At 45.6% G+C, this 22120-nt stretch overlaps 1 protein-coding gene across 2 annotated transcripts in view; it reads right to left on the bottom strand.

Annotated features, from left to right (window-relative positions):
• Window positions 1-22120, bottom strand: part of MRPS31 (mitochondrial ribosomal protein S31) — a 227721-nt gene that overhangs the window by 89834 nt on the left and 115767 nt on the right. The gene's annotated exons all lie outside the window — the stretch shown is intronic.

Here is a 22120-nt window from a genome sequence, read left to right as displayed (position 1 = left end):
AGAGAGGAAATATAGTGGGGAGTGGGGTTGTTGAGTGCTTTGTAGGTTAAGGTTAATACTTTAAATTGTATTCTGGAGTGTATGGGGAGCCCGTGTAGAGACTGGCGGAGAGGAGCAGCTGATGTAGATCGGCGACTTAGATGGATGAGTCTAGCTGAAGCATTCATAATAGATTGGAGGGGGAGAGGTGGTGTTTGGGAAGGCCAGTTACTGGGAGCTAACTGATGAATTAATATTTTTGTAGTTTCTTGAGTAAGGAAAGGACAAATTATGGAATAATTGCATAGGTGTGCACTGCAGGATTTGGTAAGCACTTGTATATGTGGGGTGAATGTGAGTTCAGAGACAAGTGTGACCCCAAGACAGCGAACATGGGGTGAGGTATTGAGAATAGAGTCTCCAACTGTCAGAGAAATGTCAGGTGTCAGATGTCTCGAAGAGGGGGTAAATAAAAAGCAGCTCAGTTTTAGACAGATTGAGTTGAAGGGTACATGAGGACATCCAAGAGGAAATTGCAGAGACATTAAAGGGACAGTAAAGTCAAAATTAAACTTTTCTGATTTGGATAGAGTATGCAATTTTAAACAACTTTCCATTTTACATCTGTTATCAAATTTGCTTTGTTCCTTTGGTATCTTTTATTGAAGAGTAAAACTAGTTAGGCTCATAAGAGCTCAGGAGTGTGCACGTGTCTTTAGTACTCTATAGCAGCAGAGTTTTGCAACATTATATGTAGCTTTGTTATACAATGTTGCACAATCCTGAGCTCTTATGAGCCTACCAAGTTTTACTATTCAATAAAAGATACAAATAAAACAAAGCCAATTTGATGAGAGAAATAGCAAAGTTGTTTAAAATTGCATGCTCTATCTTTAATGAAAGTTTAATTTTGACTTTACTGTCCCTTTAATGCTTCTTAGAAATGCAAACATTCTCAAGTCAGCACTAAAGCAGAAATCCTATTTAGCACATATCATAGGTATTTTAAAACAGTAATTCCCAAAGCTATTGGGCACATCTATAACAATCGCTTTTGTAATGCGTCCATCGCCATCAGCAGCGAGACAGCTTCAGAAGCCCCAGCTCTCAGCTGTAACATAACAGCTGAGAGCTGGAGCTCCTGAAGCTTCAGGCATCTGTCGCATATGGAGCCGGAGTACAATTGGTGCTCCGCCTCCATATGAGGCCAGATACCTGAATGTTACAGGTGGCAGGAGGTGTGGGCGGGAGGGCGGCTCAGCAGTGGAGGGGGAGGGGAGGGAAGGGAGTGCCCTACTCCAGGGGAAAAAAAAAAGGACAGGGAGGGATGGGGCAGCTACAAAGGGAAGGGGAGGGAGTGCCCTACTACAGAAAGAAAAAAAAGGACAGGGAGGGATGGGGCAGCTACAAAGGGAAGGGAGTGGGAGTGCCCTACTACAGAAAGAAAAAAATGGGATGGGGGGGGGGGGTGTTGGGACATTACAGAAAAAAATAAAATGAAAAAAATAAAATAAAAAAAAGAATGGAAAAAAAGGCCAGCAATAGAGGGGGGAAGGTTAGAGAGCTGTTCAAGGGGGGATCAGGGACAGAGGGATAGGGACAGAGGGATAGGGACAAGGACAGATGGATAGGGACAGATGTATAGGGAAAGGGACAGAGGGACAGGGAAAGAGGGACAGGGAGAGAGGGACAGGGAGAGAGGGACAGGGAGAGAGGGACAGGGAGAGAGGGACAGGGAGAGAGGGACAGGGAGAGAGGGACAGGGAGAGAGGGACAGGGACAGAGGGTCAGGGACAGAGGGTCAGGGACAGAGGGTCAGGGACAGAGGGTCAGGGACAGAGGGAGAGGGACAGAGGGAGAGGGACAGGGAAAGAGGGACAGGGAAAGAGGGACAGGGACAGAGGGACAAAGGGAGAGGTTTAGGGAGAGGTTTAGGGACAGGGACAAAGGGATAGACGGTCAGGGCAGGCTTATCACCTAGTCAGAAATAAAAGCAAAAAAATAATTGTTTCCAATAGCACATCAGTTAAAGATTTTGACAGCTTTAAGTTTGTAATTAACTGAATAATTTCTGTTATAAACAAAACAGACTCAAAAACATAAATTATGCTTACCTGATCGTTTTCTTTTCTTCTGACGGGAAGAGTCCACAGCTGTAGTCATTACTTTTGGGAATTCAGAATCTGGTCACCAGGAGGAGGCAAAGACACCCCAGCCAAAGGCTTCAAATACCTCCCCCACTTGCCTCATCCCCCAGTCATTCTGCCAAGGGAACAAGGAACAATAGGAGAAATATCAGGGTGAAAAAGGTGCCAGAAGAACAAAAAATGTACTGCCGCCTCATAGATAAAAAACAAGCGGGAGCTGTGGACTCTTCCCATCAGAAGAAAAGAAAATGATCAGGTAAGCATAATTATGTTTTTCTTCTTAAACGGGAAGAGTCCATAGCTGCATTCATTACTTTTGGGAAAACAATACCCAAGCTAGAGGACACTGAATGCAAACAAAGGGCGGGTACAAAAAGGTGGCCCCTTTCGAAAGGCACCACAACCTGAAATCACCCGACACCCTACAAAAACTCTAAACGACAAGGGAAAAACTGGAAGCCCAGGTAACTGCTCATCAGTTACATAACCTGCAAAGCCGTGCTAGAGACTCCTCAGACTCAGAGTCTGCTGAGCACAAAGGCCTCCGAGGAACCAGCCCAGCGGCTCTCAACTCCCACGAAAGTACCCCTTAAAGTCAAAAACCTCTATCTACCCCCGAGGGGGAGAATAGAGAAACCCATAAGAAATCCAAAGGACCATCCAACCCGGGCTCAATCAAACCCAGGTTGCCACTGGACCACTGCTCAGGGAGACGAACTCCTTAGAAGGACAAGGACCAGAAAGATAAGTCTATACACAGTGGGAAAAAAAAGTCACTAGGATGACCAGAAGACCACCCTCATATCCTTGACACAGCACCATACCATATATGGTGTTAGAGAAAACCGCAAGTTCCCCATTGCATCATAGCCAAGTCAAAACCCGTCAGATTAGACAAGCATAGGCAAGCACAGACAGATAACTGTCCTAGCAGGTAAAAAAGAGCTCTCCAAGAGAACACAGAGCCACCTGTAAACAAGAACTCGCAATGACCGATCTCCAGGCAGCAAAGCTGACCCTAAGCCATTGTGGGACACGTCCTACCAAGCGCAAAAAAATATTGACAACAGCTCCTGACCAGAAATTTCTGGTCCCCAAAGAGCGTCCCATTCCATCAGCAGACGCCACCAATAGAAAGATGGGCACCAAGAGTCCCCCCACCTAAGGGGAGGACAAACTCAATAATAGTAAACGGTCAACACTGCACAGAGCAGACCAATCCTCCAGTATAACAGTCCCAGCCCAAAGGCTAGCTAAAGACCTAGTACAAAAGTCCCAGTCCCTCGGAAGAAAAAAGGATGGATCTACATGGAATCAAAAACCCCAGAGTAGAACCCTGACCGCTACTAAAACTGGCATGCTCCATGAGCCATGACAGGTAACTTCGTGCTCGGGTCCGAAAACCCCTTACCTGCAGCCTTCCAGAAGAAACACTCCCCCAGGGAAGAAAGTACTCTGACCCCCAGCATCCTAATAACAGGATCCAGGTCCATGATTCTGAATACGCCAGGAAGGGAAAAAATCCTACGAGGCGAGAAAAACAAGGACCCATGGTCCTGCACAGATACTGAGGTACCTCCAAATCAAGGAGAACACACAAGTACCCATCCCTCACCCTAGGTGAGAAGGAAAGGGAGCAAAGTAACGGTAACCATCCTACCAATATAAGCAAGACCCTTCGGCCAATATCGCCAGCCCAGTTGAAATGACAACTGGAGTCTACAAGGAAGCACAGATGTCCCAGAAGACAAGTAGGGACCCATCAGAGAGATCTCCAATGTAAGCCTCAGACAGACAGTAATCTCCCATGAGAGTCAGAAAACCCCGCCCTCAAAGGTATGCGGGGGACCAAACCCAAAGGTTAAGCAGAACCGTCCATGCCCTTTCCAGGCAAGAGACGTGGTCCTAAGTCAGAGTCCTCCAAAAACGGAACCAATCAAAATATCTAACTTCCTGAGGCATCCATCAGCTGCCTCCCATGGTAGCAGCGCACCCAACACAGAACCCTCCACCATCTAAAGTCCATAGAGTCCACGTAATTACCTAGCAACAGCCTCAAACCCAAGAGTTTGAAAAAAAACTCCTGACCAGTTGAAGAAATGGGCAACCAGTACCCTTGGATCGCAAGGCTATCCTCTGTAGACAGACTGAACTACCTGATACACACGCTGGTGAAGAAGGAGGACATTTCCCTGACTCCAGAAAGGTGAAAGTTTGTAACTGATCTTGGACCTCCTACCCTCAAGCCCAAAAGGCTAGCTCTTTATAAGGTCAAAGGAAAGCAACCAAGAGTCTAAAGACCATGGTATGACAAGGGGCAGTTCTTAGATTGAGAAGACGACAGTCTCTAGAAATCCTTACCAGATCGGTCTCCCGAAATCCCTGCAACAGGAATTACAAAGGGAGCCTCGCAGCTCCTGGCAGAACAGGCAGGGAGACCCCTGCACTCCACGTACTGGAGCAAACGAAACGCTGAGAAAACAAGGAAGAAGGACATGCTCCGTACTTCCAGAACAGATGATCCAACCCAAAACGGGAAGGAATGAATGCAACTAGGCTACAAGAGTCGACATCTGGAAGACACCGCAAGTGAAGACAAAAATTGTCCATCACTCAGCCAACCAGACCTCCGGAGGTCATACACATCTCCAAACTTTACTGGAGTGGAAAACTACAGTTCCAAGTCCCCAGGGACCCTAAGGAACCCCAATGACGACTTGAAAAAGTTGGTCACGTAACTCAAGTAAATTGGAGCAACTGGTATTCCAAGTACCAGCTAGGCCCAACCCTTCTTATCTTCTGAGATCAGACAAGATTGGACACATTCAGGGTGGAGTGGCCATAGGCCCATAAAAAGGCCAACTTATATTGGAACTCCCAACCTTTCTTCCAGAAACGTTAGATCTACGCACTAGGCCTCATACTTCGTAATAGGATGCAAGCCCGGAATCCATATCAATAGCCTAAGTGACATTCAGGATCCGACAGGATAATCAGCACCACAAGGGTGACATGAACTCAAGGAACAGCAGATAGAGCCCACCAGTACCTGCCTGGTACAAGGATACCCCAAAACTGTCTAAGGTCCATGAAAAATTGACCGAAGGTTCGATAATATGAATTAAAACATAACTTTGTTCCTAACCAAAAGCGCGCAACTTCCGAAGAAGCACCCATGCGACCACAAAATCGCAAGTATCAGTTCCAGAAAAGAACGTTCCCAAAACAGGAATTATATCAGACGTGAGCTTATTAAAAACAAATTAAATACATCCATCCGGATTAAAAAAAAAAGAAAGGCAGCACCCGCAGGTGAACGCCCAAGGTGAATGGGTACGCCAACAGGACCAACTGATCAGAGGCCCCATTCACCCAAGCTCAGAAATGGAACCGATACATAAAAGAAAGAAAAACTGAGACGTCAAGGAGATTAACTTCATCCCCAAAAGTCTAACCCAGCTTGCCATCCGCCATCTAAGGCCTCTGATCTCTCGGCCCACTAGGACTGGAATTCTCCAGCACTGCCAAAACATGCCTTAGTAGAACACGAAGACGTGCCAGCCTATAACGGAAGGCAAAATCATCCCTCGCCAGATCGATAAACGACCCCGGCCCCAAGGTTGGGGCCCCTGAAATTTAAGAGGCCGACGCTTCCTCAGAAGGCCGAACTGAATCAGGCGATTCCACGCCCGACGGGCCTTGGTTGACAGAACACAGACAGTACATTAAAAAAAATTCACTTGGGAGATATAAGTGAGACAGCGCCATAGATATGGCCATGCGGAACCATGCCATAACCTCTGGAGGAAACAAGCCACCTTCCAGAGAAGGAGTAAATGCCATAGGGACACCTGCTTGCGTAGCAAAGGTAGGTTCTGGGGTACGCGCCTCGCCGGACATAGAATCCTCTGGGCCGATAGCTCAACGCACTCTAAGGATCCTGAGTCGGGAGAAGAGAGTACTCTAGAAGGCAACCGTAACATAACTGATGGGCATGGATAGGCCATTTCATATTCATCACAAGACGCATTCTCCACATCGGAGAAATCCGTGTCTAAAAAAATCAGAATCCTCCATAATCTTGGGATTACAAAAATGACAAACACTAACTGGCACCCTTTTTACACACCCAATGGCTGGGGCACGCACCACCTCCTGTGAACCAGACAACCAACGAGCAGACTCTCTCTGTCGCCACACAGTCAGCATACGGAAGTGGAAAACAAAGCAACCGCACCCGGTCACGAGGTGCACCGTGCCAGTCATAAAAAGAGCGCGCAAAACTAAAGAGCTTGCGCCAATTGATGATAAGGCCGTTATGTTCCAAAAAGCCATTAGTCAAAGTATTACTACGCATTAGCAGTCCCTCCTGTTCAATAACCCCCCTCAGGAGATATTAACCCATGATTCCTATTTTAAGATAAAAGGAGTCCCACTGGGACCCTACCTTCTCTCGTTACAATTACATTTACAAAATTAAATAAAATGAAACGATCATACCGGAATCTGCGCCATGGAACAGGAGCACGGCCCTTCAAGTGTGACAGATAGTAGCCTTGCTTCTGACATGGACTTGAGTGAATAAAGGCAGGCAGCGAAACTCGTCAACGCTGATTGCCAAGGAGCTGTTAATATGAGTCGGGTTGGTTTCACAGAAAGACTCTCCCTGCATCTCCGGACTCTAACCTTCATCCATGCTCTCACTGAGAGGCCGACAGGATTACTTAAAACTCCAGTCCCATTTCGAAGAGTACTACCCTCCATGAAAGACTATCTCGAACTTCTGACATTTCTCTGCCAACCTCCTGTGACGAAAGGCAAAGAATAACTGGGGGATGAGGGAAGTGGGGGAGGTATTTGAAGCCTTTGGCTCGGGTGTCTTTGTCACCTCCTGGTGGCCAGGTTCTGAATTCCCAAAAGTAATAAATGCAGCTGTGGACTCTTCCCGTTTAAGAAGAAAAGGGGGAAGGCGAAAAACAAAATGACAATGTGAGATCTACAAACTTTTTTTGTAGATCAAAAACTACCAAAAGAAAAAAAAATGGATTTAAACTGTGCAATACATATTTAAGCTAAATTAAAAGATGTTTTTAAACTCTCACTGTATGCCGATATATGGTACATTATCCTCATTTAGGAAAAAGTGCCTATTTAATGATGCAAAGGAGCTATAATGAGAATTAAGTTACAAGACATTAGTAAAATGTTTTAAAAAGCATAATTTGCGAAATAAATATTTTATACATTTTCAGATTTTTTTAAGTAACTTGAATTAGTATTTTTTTTTAAATGAAATATTCGATAATTTGCTTTGTGTAATATATTTTTCAGAAGCAGAGGGAAAAAAATAAAGAAATATATATAAAAGAAAATCTCAGAATTATTACAGGAGAATTACACTGCCATAAAGTTTTACTGGTACAATTTCTGTCTCTTGGTATGAATTGCAGAAGTCTGGAAATGTAGCAATTTTTTCTTTTTTTAATTAATACAGGCGACACAAGCAATTCAAGTTATTAAAAAAAAGAGAGTCATTTTCTTATCTAATCTTCTAACTTGTTTACTTTGCAAAAGTTCAGTAGGCACCCAAACACATATGGCATGAACACATGCATTTCCAAATTGTCACGCTAATTTTTAATACTGGGACAGAAGACTTCAAGGATCAAATATCTCGTGGTATTTCCTGCTGTTCAAAAAAGTTGGAATATTTTGCAATCCATTGAACAAGACAATAACCAACAAAGAACATCCTAATGGGCTTTTCCTGAAAAATCTCAACAGCAATATTCTAGATTTTTAGACTTTGCTCAGTATTTGTTTTGTGCATAAACCAGAGCATTAAAAATATAAAGAGCTAGGAAGAAACCAAAATATTATTAAGAAAAGAAGAAAAACAAAAATTATGCTTACCTGATAATTTTATTTCCATCGTGTGAAGGAGAGTCCACAGCTTCATTCATTACTTTTGGGAATTAAGAACCTGGCCACCAGGGGGAGGCAAAGACACCCCAGCCAAAGGCTTAAAGGGACATGAAACCCAAATGTTTTCTTTCATAATTCAAATAGAGAATACAATTTTTAACAACTATCTAATTTACTTCTATTATCTAATTTGTTTAAAGGGACACTAAACTTTCGAATACACTTATCTTATTTCGATATATACATCTATGATATCCATATTTGTAATAGGCTTTGCGTGTCAGATTACTACTGTTCAATCAATATTCCATGTCAAAAATTAATTGCTTTCCAAACCTACCGTTATAACCTGTAGTTTGAATAACGAATCGTACTTGATAACCTGAGTTATTAATATGGCCGATTTGCGCAGTACTGCGCATGCGCGTGCAATCCAACACGTCACCATACACGTCACTCTAATCTGAACAAGCAGACCATCTGAATCGATACTGGGAAACAGATGTGACAGCATTATAGAACAGGTAAGATCGTAATTATGCGTAGCGAGAATGACCCTTGCAATAACGAGCATAAATTCTCAGTTCTTACTTTACATTTATACTTTTGATGAATGAAACCCCTATTTAATTCAGATACTTAATTCATCTAACATAATTTCATACTTTTTGATATACTTAATATTAACGCAGTTTAAAATGAATGTTTAAAAACTTAGTACCGCCAGCTTTCAATTGCCCTTATTTATATAATCTTTGATTATCATTAAGATTGATAAATGTCATACAATCAAGATTTAACTGCAAACATTAAAATTATTTTAAAATACGAATGTCATAGTAGAAACAGCATAACGATAATACCATAAGCTTAACCCTCATTATCAATTCATTGCGAATACATAGGTTTTTATTTTAATTGAATATCTAACTCGATTTATGTAAATCAAATAGAGAAACGATAGTATTACAAATACTATAATTATGTATATACCTATGAATACATATGCAATCAATAGTCTTTTTAAGAGCGCATGCGTTATGCCAGTAAATGCTTTGTGGTTCTGTTTATTCAAAGCGGCAATGTGCGCATGCGCAAAACACGGGATTCAATAAAGCATGCGCAGGGTGACGCAACAATGCCTTAATTATATGCACGAACAGGCTTTTTGATTGGAGACAAGAATTTGCATTGCAGGCACCGTTAAAGTGGGTATGGCTTCTATGACGTTTATTCACGAATATGATATATGTTATAATTACAATAATAACGCTCGTTTTCAACAAAAAAGTGGCTAAGTTATGATTGTTCGTTTATGTAGATTCAATTTATATAATTAGATTACATGGAGAGAAAAAAAACTTTTGGAATCCTTTAATTCTCTTGGTATAATTTGTTGAAGGAGCAGCAATGCACTAATGGTTTCTAACTGAACACATTGGTGAGCCAATCACAATCAATATATATATGCAGCCACCAATCAACAGCTAGAACCTAGATTCTCTGCTGCTTCTGAGCTTGCCTAGATAAACCTTTCAGCAAAGGATAACAAGAGAAGGAAGCAAATTAAATGATAGAAGTAAATTGGAAAGTTGTTTAAAATTGTATATGGGGTTTCATGTCCATTTAAATACCTCCCCCACTCCCCTCATCGCCCAGTCATTCTGCCGAGGGAACAAGGAACAGTAGGAGAAATATCAGGGTATAATCGGTGCCAGAAGAATAAAAATTGAATTTAAATTATGCTTACCTGATAATTTTATTTAGGTCCGCCCGCAACTCCGGTGGGCGGACCTAAATAAAATTATCAGGTAAGAATAATTTATGTTTTCCATCTAAAGGGGAGGAGAGTCCACGGCTTCATTCATTACTTTTGGGAAACATATACCCAAGCTTAGAGGACACTGAATGAAACCGGGAGGGTAAAAGGCGGACCCTAATCTGAGGGCACACCAGCCTGTAAAACCTTTCTCCCAAAAGCAGCTTCCACAGAAGCAAAAACGTCAAATTTGTAAAACTTTGTAAAAGTATGTAAGGAGGACCAGGTAGCCGCCTTACAAATCTGCTCCATAGAGGCCTCATTCTTGAAGGCCCAAGACAAAGCCACAGCCCTAGTTAAATGAGTCGTGATCCCGCTGTCTTATAGGCCAAGAGAATCAAGCTCCTCAACCAAAAAGACAAAGAAGTAGAAGAGGCCCTCTGCCCCTTGCACTTCCCGGAATACACCACAAAAAGAAATGTAGACTGTCTAATATCCTTTGTAGCCTGAAGATAGAACTCTGATATTTCCATAGGCACAAAACACATCCAGATTATGAAGTAACCTCTCCTTAGAAGAAGGGTTAGGACACAAAGAAGGAACAATTATTTCCTGATTGATGTTAGGGTTAGACACCACCTTGGGAAGAAACACCAAACCGGTGCGAAGGACAGTCTTATCCGCATGAAAAACCAGGTAAGGAGGCTCGAATTGCAAGGCAGCAAGCTCAGATACTCTGCGTGCCGATGCAATAGCCAACAGGAAGAGAACCTTCCAGGACAGAATCTTAATATCAATGGAATGCATAGGCTCAAACTGAACCCTCTGCAATACCTTAAGGACCAAGTTTAAGCTCCATGGGGGAGCAGACTGCCTAAAGACAGGCCTGATTCTAGACAGAGCCTGAACAAAAGATTGACTGTCAGGAAGCTTAGCGAGTCTCCTGTGCAACAAGACTGATAATGCTGAAATCTGTCCCTTTAAGGAACTAGCGGCAAGACCCTTCTCCAAACAGTCCTGGAGAAAGGACAGAATCCTGGATACCTTCACCTTGTGCCAAAGATATCCATGCTTCTCACACCAGGACAAGTAAGTCCTCCATACCTTATGGTAGATGCGACAAGTGACTGGCTTCCTTGCCTGAACTAGAGAGTCAATCACACTTTCAGAAAAACCTCTCTTGGCTAAGACTAAGTGTTCAATCTCCACGCAGTCAGCCTCAGAGAAACAAGATTTTGATGTTGAAAAAACCCTGTTCCAGCAGATCCCTGCAACAGGGTAACCTTCCTTTGCGGAGAGGATGACATACCCACCAGATCCGCAAACCACGTCCTCCGCGGCCACGATGGAGCAATCAGGATGGCTGAAGCTCGCTCCTGTTTGATGCGTGCCACTACACGAGGTAGAAGTGTTAACAGTGGAAAAATGTAAGCTAGGCTGAACCCCCAAGGCACCGCTAAGGCATCTATCAGCTCTGCCTGGGGATCCCTCGACCTCGACCCGTATCGGAGTAGCTATTAATTGAGTCTGGATGCTATGAGATCTATCTCCGGCATTCCCCATCTGAGACATATCTCCACAAACACTTCAGGGTGAAGAGACCATTACCCCGGATGGAAGGATTGCCTGCTGAGAAAGTCTGCTTCCCAGTTGTCCACACCTGGAATGTGGATCACTGAAAGTGAGCAGCTGTGGGACTCCGCCCACTCCAAAATCCGAGACACCTCTCTCATTGCTAGAGAGCTTCTTGTACCCCCCTGATGGTTGATGTAAGCCACCGAGGTAATGTTGTCAATCTGGAATCTGATGAAGCTGAACGACCCCAGAGAAGGCCACGCCCTCAGAGCATTGTAAATTGCTCGAAGTTCCAGAATATTTATCGGAAGGAGAGACTCCTCCCGGGTCCATTTACCCCAAACAGCTCCCCATCCTGCGAGACTCGCGTCCGTGGTCACAATCTCCCAAGACGGTCTCAAGAAGGATGTCCCCAGGGACAGATACTCCGGACGGATCCACCAAGAGAGGGAGCCCCTGGTCCGAGCATCCATGGATATCCGCTGTAATAGATCAGAATGATCGTCATTCCACTGTCTCAATATGCACAATTGAAGAGGTCTGACATGGAACTTGGCGAAAGGGATGACATCTATGCTGGAGACCATGAGCACGATCATCTCCATACACTGAGCCACCGAAGAGCTTGAGGAGGACTGAAGGGCTAGACAGGTAGACGCAATCTTCTATTCTATCTAGTCTATTATCGTTCCCAGGAACTCCACCCTGTTGCTGGGAACCAGGGAACTCTTTCCTGAGTTGATCTTTCAACCATGAGATTGGAGCAAGAAAAGAAGAGCCCTCGAATGATCCTCTGCGAGGCTGAACGATGGCGCCTGGACTAGGATGTCGTCCAAATAGGGCGCCACAGCAATGCCCCTGAATCTGGCCACTGCAAGTAGCGCCCCCAGAACCTTTCTGAAGACTCTCGGGGCCGTCGCCATACCGAAGGGAAGGGCCACAAACTGGAAGTGTTGGTCCAGAAACGTAAATCTTAGGACATTGAAGTGGTCCCAGTGAATTGGAACATGGAGGTAAGCATCCTTCAAGTCTATTGTCGTCATGAACTGCCCCTCTTGAACTAGGGGCAGCCTAGATCTGATCGTTTCCATTTTGAACAATGGAACAGCTAGAAACTTGTTTAAACACTTTAGGTTCAGAATTGGGCGGAACGTGCCCTCCTTCTTTGGAAACACAAAAAGATTTGAATAGTACCCTAGACCCATTTCTGCGTGGGGTACTGGTATGATAACACCTAGAGAGGAGAGATCCCTCACATATTCTAGAAAGGCCTCTCTCTTTTCCAGTCTTGAAGACAGGTTTGACAGGAGGAATTTGCCCCTGGGCGGATGAACCCTGAATCCTGTCCTGTAACCCTGGGTGACAACCTCCAGAACCCAAGGGTCCTGAACGTCCTGCAACCAGGCTTTGGAGAAGAGAGACAATCTGCCCCCTATTGGTCTGGAGACCAGTCGGGGGCCGCCTCTTCATGCTGATTTTGTCTCGGCGGGCTTCTTGTTCTGCTTGGACTTGCTTAGGCTTCCAAGTTCCCTTGGACTGATCTGCTTTCGCGGCAGGCTGCTGGTGCTGGGCCTTGTCTGCGCAAAAGGGGCGAAAAGTAGATCCTTTAGGTTTAGCCTTCTTATCCTGTGGAAGGAAAGCTCCCTTGCCTCCCGTAACGGTGGATATGATCGAATCTAATCCTGGACCGAACAGAATCTTCCCTTGAAAAGGCAGACACAATAGCCTCAACTTAGAGGTCATGTCCGCAGACCAAGACTTTAGCCACAGAGCCCTGCGAGCTAAAACGGAGAATCCTGAAACCTTTGCGTTCAGGCAAATAAATTGCATATTGGCGTCATAAATGAAAGAATTGGTGACCCTTAACGCCTTACTCTTATCCTGTATCTCGTCGATGGAAGTCTTCCTCTCAACCATAACACACAGGGATTCACACCAATATGTCGCAGCTCCGGAACGATGAACTATCCTCAAGAGGAATAGTTGTCCGCTTCGTGAGCGTGGAAATAGCTCCCCCCCAGCTCAAGCTGAGAGTCCGGGATGGGGAACAGTTTCTTAAAGGATGAAGAAGGGGAAAAGGAAGAACCTAATCGCTCCCATTCATTCTTAATAATATTAGCCATCTTAACAGGAACCGGGAAGGTCTGAGGCACCACCCTGTCCTCGTATACCTTATCAAGCTTAAGAATTGAAGGTTCCTCTGGAAGCTTTGGCTCCGGAACCTCCAGAGTAGCAAGCACTTGCTTCAGCAAAAAGCGCAAATTCTCTATCCTAAACCTAAAGTCAGGCTCATCCGCAGCCGGAGGATGAGATGACATGGACTCCGACCCAGAAGGAGCCTCCTCCGAAGAGTCAGAGTGGGCCTCGTCATTGTATAACACCTCTGATATTTCCATAGGCGTAGACAACCCCTGGGCCGGGCTGCCATTATACACCCTATGCTTGCGCTAAGCAGAACGTGGTAAGGCATGGATCACTTTCAAAACCCCCGTTTGCAGTTGATCTGCAAAATCTGACGGCCAACAAATCTCTCCCGTAGGAGTAATGGTTGGACCCAAGGCCGCTGCATGTGCACTCGGAGATGAAAGTAGGAAACGCACCTCACGGGACGGGGAGCCCTCAGAGGTGGACGGCTCAGTAGTACTAGACATCCCTTTATTTTTAGATAAAGGCTTGCGCTTTTATTATGGACTAGATTAACCTAATAAACAGGCACCTTTATAACACAATGTAATCTGACACAACTTTATACAGTCATGTGATCCACAGAAAATAGCAGCCAAAGTCTCTGCAGCCAGCACAGTCGTATGATACACAGTCAGTACACAGCAGCCAGCACAGTCGTATGATACACAGTCAGTACACAGCAGCCGGCACAGTCTTATAATACACAGTCAGTACACAGCAGCCAGTATAGTCTTATAATACACAGTCAGTACACAGCAGCCAGCACAGTCGTATGATACACAGTCAGTACACAGCAGCCGGCACAGTCTTATAATACACAGTCAGTAAACAGCAGCCAGCACAGTCTTATAATACACAGTCAGTACACAGCAGTCAGCACAGTCGTATGATACACAGTAAGTACACAGCAGCCAGCACAGTCGTATGATACACAGTCAGTACGCAGCAGCCGGCACAGTCGTATGATACACAGTCAGTACACAGCAGCCAGCACAGTCGTATGATACACAGTAGCCAAAACAGTCATATCATATACAGTCAGTACACAGCAGCCGGCACAGTCTTATAATACACAGTGAGTACACAGCAGCCGGCACAGTCTTATAATACACAGTCAGTACACAGCAGCCGGCACAGTCTTATAATACACAGTCAGTACACAGCAGCCGGCACAGTCTTATAATACACAGTCAGTACACAGCAGCCGGCACAGTCTTATAATACACAGTCAGTACACAGCAGCCGGCACAGTCTTATAATACACACTCAGTACACAGCAGCCGGCACAGTCGTATGATACACAGTCAGTACACAGCAGCCAGCACAGTTGTATGATACACAGTAGCCAAAACAGTCATATCATATACAGTCAGTACACAGCAGCCAGCACAGTTGTATGATACACAGTCAGTACACAGCAGCCAGCACAGTCGTATGATACACAGTCAGTACACAGAAGCCGGCACAGTCGTATAATGCACAGTCAGTACACAGCAGCCGGCACAGTCGTATGATACACAGTCAGTACACAGCAGCCAGCACAGTTGTATGATACACAGTCAGTACACAGCAGCCAGCACAGTCGTATGATACACAGTCAGTACACAGCAGCCAGCACAGTCGTATGATACACAGTAGCCAAAACAGTCATATCATATACAGTCAGTACACAGCAGCCGGCACAGTCGTATAATACACAGTCAGTACACAGCAGCCAGCACAGTCGTATGATACACAGTCAGTACACAGCAGCCAGCACAGTCGTATAATACACAGTCAGTACACAGCAGCCGGCACAGTCGTATGATACACAGTCAGTACACAGCAGCCAGGACAGTCGTATGATACACAGTCAGTACACAGCAGCCAGCACAGTTGTATGATACACAGTAGCCAACACAGTCGTATGATACACAGTCAGTACACAGCAGCCGGCACAGTCGTATAATACACAGTCAGTACACAGCAGCCAGCACAGTCGTATGATACACAGTAGCCAAAACAGTCAAATCATATACAGTCAGTACACAGCAGCCAGCACAGTCGTATGATACACAGTCAGTACACAGCAGCCAGCACAGTCGTATGATACACAGTCAGTACACAGCAGCCAGCACAGTTGTATGATACACAGTCAGTATACAGCAGCCAGCACAGTCGTATGATACACAGTCAAGTACAGAGCAGCCAGCACAGTCGTATGATACACAGTCAAGTACAGAGCAGCCAGCACAGTCGTATGATACACAGTAGCCAAAACAGTCATATCATACACAGTCAGTACACAGCAGCCGGCACAGTCGTATAATACACAGTCAGTACACAGCAGCCGGCACAGTCGTATAATACACAGTCAGTACACAGCAGCCAGCACAGTCGTATGATACACAGTAGCCAAAACAGTCATATCATATACAGTCAGTACACAGCAGCCAGCACAGTTGTATGATACACAGTCAGTACACAGCAGACGGCACAGTCGTATGATACTAATTCAGTACACAGCAGCCGACAGTCGTATGATACACAGTAAGTACACAGCAGCCAGCACAGTCGTATGATACACAGCAAGTACACAGCAGCCGGCACAGTCGTATGATACACAGTCAGTACACAGCAGCCGGCACAGTCGTATAATACACAGTCAGTACACAGCAGCCGGCACAGTAATATGATACACAGTCAGTACACAGCAGCCAGCACAGTCGTATGATACACAGTAAGTACACAGCAGCCAGCACAGTCGTATGATACACAGCAAGTACACAGCAGCCGGCACAGTCGTATGATACACAGTCAGTACACAGCAGCCGGCACAGCCGTATGATACACAGTAAGTACACAGCAGCCAGCACAGTCGTATAATACACAGTAAGTACACAGCAGCCGGCACAGTCATATAATACACAGTAAGTACACAGCAGTTAGCACAGTCTTATGATACACAGTCAGTACACAGCAGCAAGTAGTCGTATGATACGTAGTCCGTACACAGCAGCCGGAACAGTCGTATGATACACAATCAGTACACAGCAGCCGGCAGTCGTATGATATACAGTCAGTACACAGCAGCCAGCACAGTCGTATAATACACAGCAGCCAGCACAGTCGTATGATACATAGTCATTACACAGCAGCCGGCACAATCGTATAATACACAGTCAGTACACAGCAGCCGGCACAGTCGTATAATACACAGTCAGTACACAGCAGCCAGCACAATCATATGATGTACAGTCAGTACACAGCAGCCAGCAGAGTCGTATGATACACAGTCAGTACACAGCAGCCAGCACGGTTGTATGATACACAGTCAGTACACAGCAGCCAGCACAGTCAAATGATACACAGTCAGTACACAGCAGCCAACACGGTTGTATGATACACAGTCAGTACACAGCAGCCAGCACAGTCGTATGATGTACAGTCAGTACAAAGCAGCCAGCACAGTCGTATGATGTACAGTCAGTACAAAGCAGCCAGCACAGTCGTATGATGTACAGTCAGTACACAGCAGCCAGCACAGTCGTATGATACACGGTCAGTATAAAGCAGCCAGCACAGTTGTATGATTCACAGTCAATACAGAGCAGCCAGCACAGTGGTATGATACACAGTCAGTACACAGCAGCCAGAACAGTCGTATGATGCACAGTAAGTACACAGCAGTCAGCACAGTCGTATGATACACAGTAAGTACACAGCAGCCAGCACAGTCGTATGATACACAGTCAGTACGCAGCAGCCGGCACAGTCGTATGATACACAGTCAGTACACAGCAGCCAGAACAGTCGTATGATGCACAGTAAGTACACAACAGCCAGCACAGTCATATGATGCACAGTAAGTACACAGCAGCCAGCACAGTCGTATGATACACAGTCAGTACACAGCAGAAAGCACAGTCGTATAATACACAGTCAGTACACGGCAGCCGGCACAGTCGTATGATACACAGTCAGTACACAGCAGCCGGCACAGTCGTATGATACACAGTCAGTACACAGCAGCCGGCACAGTCGTATGATACACAGTCAGTACACAGCAGCCGGCACAGGCGTATGATACACAGTAAGTACACAGCAGCCAGCACAGTCGTATAATACACAGTAAGTACACAGCAGCCGGCACAGTCATATAATACACAGTCAGTACACAGCAGTTAGCACAGTCTTATGATACACAGTCAGTACACAGCAGCAAGTAGTCGTATGATACGCAGTCAGTACACAGCAGCCAGCACAGTCGTATAATACACAGCAGCCAGCACAGTCGTATGATACATAGTTTGTACACAGCAGCCGGCACAGTCGTATAATACACAGTCAGTACACAGCAGCCGTCACAGTCGTATAATACAGTCAGTACACAGCAGCTAGCACAGTCATAAAATGTACAGTCAGTACACAGCAGCCAGCACAGTCGTATAATACACAGTCAGTATACAGCAGCCAGCACAGTCGAATGATACACAGTCAGTACACAGCAGCCAGCACAGTTGTATGATACACAGTCAGTGCACAGCAGCCAGCACAGTCGAATGATACACAGTCAGTACACAGCAGCCAGCACAGTTGTATGATACACAGTCAGTACACCGCAGCCAGCACAGTCGTATGATACACAGTCAGTACACAGCAGCCAGCACAGTTGTATGATACACAGTCAATACAGAGCAGCCAGCACAGTCGTATGATACACAGTCAGTACACAGCAGCCAGCACAGTCATATGATACACAGTCAGTTCACAGCAGTCAGCACAATCGTATGATACAGTCAGTGCACAGAAGCTGGCACAGTCGTATTATACACAGTCAGTACACAGCAGCTTGCACAATCATATGATACACAGTCAGTACACAGCAGCCAGCACAGTTGTATGATACACAGTCAGTACACAGCAGCAAGCAGTTGTATGATACACAGTCAGTACACAGCAGCAAGCAGTCGTATGATACACAGTAAGTACAAAGCAGCCGGCACAGTCGTATGATACACAGTCAGTACACAGCAGCCGGCACAGTCGTATGATACACAGTAGCCAAAACAGTCATATGATATACAGTCAGTACACAGCAGCCAGCACAGTTGTATGATACACAGTCAGTACACAGCATCCGGCACAGTCGTATGATACACAGTCAGTACACAGCAGCCGGCACAGACGTATGATACACAGTAAGTACACAGCAGCCAGCACAGTCGCATAATACACAGTCAGTACACAGCAGCCGGCACAGTCGTATGATACACAGTCAGTACACAGCAGCCAGCACAGTCGTATGATGTACAGTCAGTACACAGCAGCCGGCACAATCATATGATACACAGTCAGTACACAGCAGCCAGCACAGTCGTATAATACACAGTAAGTACACAGCAGCCGGCACAGTCATATAATACACAGTCAGTACACAGCAGTTAGCACAGTCGTATGATACACAGTCAGTACACAGCAGCAAGTAGTCATATGATACGCAGTCAGTACACAGCATCCGGAAAAAAGTCGTATGATACACAATCAATACACAGCAGCCGGCAGTCGTATGACACACAGTAGCCAGAACAGTCATATGATATACAGTCAGTACACAGCAGAGTTGTATGACACACAGTCAGTACACAGCAGCCAGCACAGACGTATGATACACAGTAAGTACACAGCAGCCAGCACAGTCGCATAATACACAGTCAGTACACAGCAGCCGGCACAGTCGTATGATACACAGTCAGTACACAGCAGCCAGCACAGTCGTATGATGTACAGTCAGTACACAGCAGCCGGCACAATCATATGATACACAGTCAGTACACAGCAGCCAGCACAGTCGTATAATACACAGTAAGTACACAGCAGCCGGCACAGTCATATAATACACAGTCAGTACACAGCAGTTAGCACAGTCGTATGATACACAGTCAGTACACAGCAGCAAGTAGTCATATGATACGCAGTCAGTACACAGCAGCCGGAACGGTCGTATGATACACAATCAGTACACAGCAGCCGGCAGTCGTATGATACAAAGTAAGTACACAGCAGCCAGCACAGTCGTATGATATACAGTCAGTACACAGCAGCCAGCACAGTCCTATAATACACAGCAGCCAGCAGTCGTATGATACACAGTTAGTACACAGCAGCCAGCACAGTCGTATGATACACAGTAGCCAAAACAGTCATATGATATACAGTCAGTACACAGCAGCCAGCACAGTTGTATGATACACAGTCAGTACACAGCAGCCGGCACAGTCGTATGATACACAGTCAGTACACAGCAGCCGGCACAGTTGTATGACACACAGTAGCCAGAACAGTCATATGATATACAGTCAGTACACAGCAGCCAGCAGAATTGTATGACACACAGTCAGTACACAGCAGCCAGCACAGTCGTATGATACACAGTAAGTACACAGCAGCCGGCACAGTCATATAATACACAGTCAGTACACAGCAGTTAGCACAGTCGTATGATACACAGTCAGTACACAGCAGCAAGTAGTCATATGATACGCAGTCAGTACACAGCATCCGGAAAAAAGTCGTATGATACACAATCAATACACAGCAGCCGGCAGTCGTATGATACAAAGTAAGTACACAGCAGCCAGCACAGTCGTATGATATACAGTCAGTACACAGCAGCCAGCACAGTCCTATAATACACAGCAGCCAGCAGTCGTATGATACATAGTCAGTACACAGCTGCCGGCACAGTCGTATAATACACAGTCAGTGCACAGCAGCCGGCACAGTCGTATAATACACAGTCAGTACACAGCAGCCAGCACAGTCGTATGATGTACAGTCAGTACACAGCAGCCAGCACAGTCGTATGATACACAGTCAGTACACAGCAGCCAGCACAGTCGTATGATACACAGTCAGTATACAGCAGCCAGCACAGTTGTATGATACAGTCAGTGCACAGAAGCTAGCACAGTCATATGATACACAGTCAGTACACAGCAGCCAGCACAGTTGTATGATACACAGTCAGTACACAGCAGCAAGCAGTCGTATGATACACAGTCAGTACACAGCAGCCAGCACAGTCGTATGGATACACAGTCAGTTCACAGCAGTCAGTACAATCGCATGATACAGTCAGTGCACAGAAGCTAGCACAGTCATATGATACACAGTCAGTACACAGCAGCCAGCACAGTTGTATGATACACAGTCAGTACACAGCAGCAAGCAGTCGTATGATACACAGTCAGTACACAGCAGCAAGCAGTCGTATGATACACAGTAAGTACAAAGCAGCCGGCACAGTCGTATGATACACAGTAAGTACAAAGCAGCCGGCACAGTCGTATGATACACAGTCAGTACACAGCAGCCAGCACAGTCGTATGATACACAGTCAGTACACAGCAGCCAGCACAGTCGTATGATACACAGTCAGTACACAGCAGCCAGCACAGTCGTATGATACACAGTCAGTATAAAGCAGCCAGCACAGTTGTATGATACACAGTCAATACAGAGCAGCCAGCACAGTCGTATGATACACAGTCAGTACACAGCAGCCAGCACAGTCGTATGATACACAGTCAGTACACAGCAGCCAGCACAGTCGTATGATACACAGTAAGGACACAGCAGCCAGCACAGTCGTATGATACACAGTCAGTACATAGCAGCCAGCACAGTCGTATGATACGCAGTCAGTTCACAGCAGTCAGCACAATCGTATGATACAGTCAGTGCACAGAAGCTAGCACAGTCATATGATACACAGTCAGTACACAGCAGCCAGCACAGTTGTATGATACACAGTCAGTACACAGCAGCAAGCAGTCGTATGATACACAGTCAGTACACAGCAGCAAGCAGTCGTATGATACACAGTAAGTACAAAGCAGCCGGCACAGTCGTATGATACACAGTCAGTACACAGCAGCCAGCACAGTCGAATGATACACAGTCAGTACACAGCAGCCAGCACAGTTGTATGATACACAGTAAGTACACAGCAGCCAACACAGTCGTATGATACACAGTCAGTACACAGCAGCCAGCACGGTTGTATGATACACAGTCAGTACACAGCAGCCAGCACAGTTGTATGATACACAGTCAGTACACAGCAGCCAGCACGGTTGTATGATACACAGTCAGTACACAGCAGCCAGCACAGTCGTATGATGTACAGTCAGTACACAGCAGCCAGCACAGTCATATGATACACAGTCAGTTCACAGCAGTCAGCACAATCGTATGATACATTCAGTGCACAGAAGCTGGCACAGTCATATGATACACAGTCAGTACACAGCAGCCAGCACAGTCGTATGATGTACAGTCAGTACACAGCAGCCAGCACAGTCATATGATACACAGTCAGTTCACAGCAGTCAGCACAATCGTATGATACATTCAGTGCACAGAAGCTGGCACAGTCATATGAAACACAGTCAGTACACAGCAGCCAGCACAGTCGTATGATACACAGTCAGTTCACAGCAGTCAGCACAATCGTATGATACATTCAGTGCACAGAAGCTGGCACAGTCATATGATACACAGTCAG

The sequence above is a fragment of the Bombina bombina genome, chromosome 3, assembly GCF_027579735.1.
Source record: "Bombina bombina isolate aBomBom1 chromosome 3, aBomBom1.pri, whole genome shotgun sequence".
Classification (NCBI taxonomy): domain Eukaryota; kingdom Metazoa; phylum Chordata; class Amphibia; order Anura; family Bombinatoridae; genus Bombina; species Bombina bombina.
Note: the sequence above shows the minus strand (reverse complement) of the source record. Positions and strands in the feature narration are given on the sequence as shown.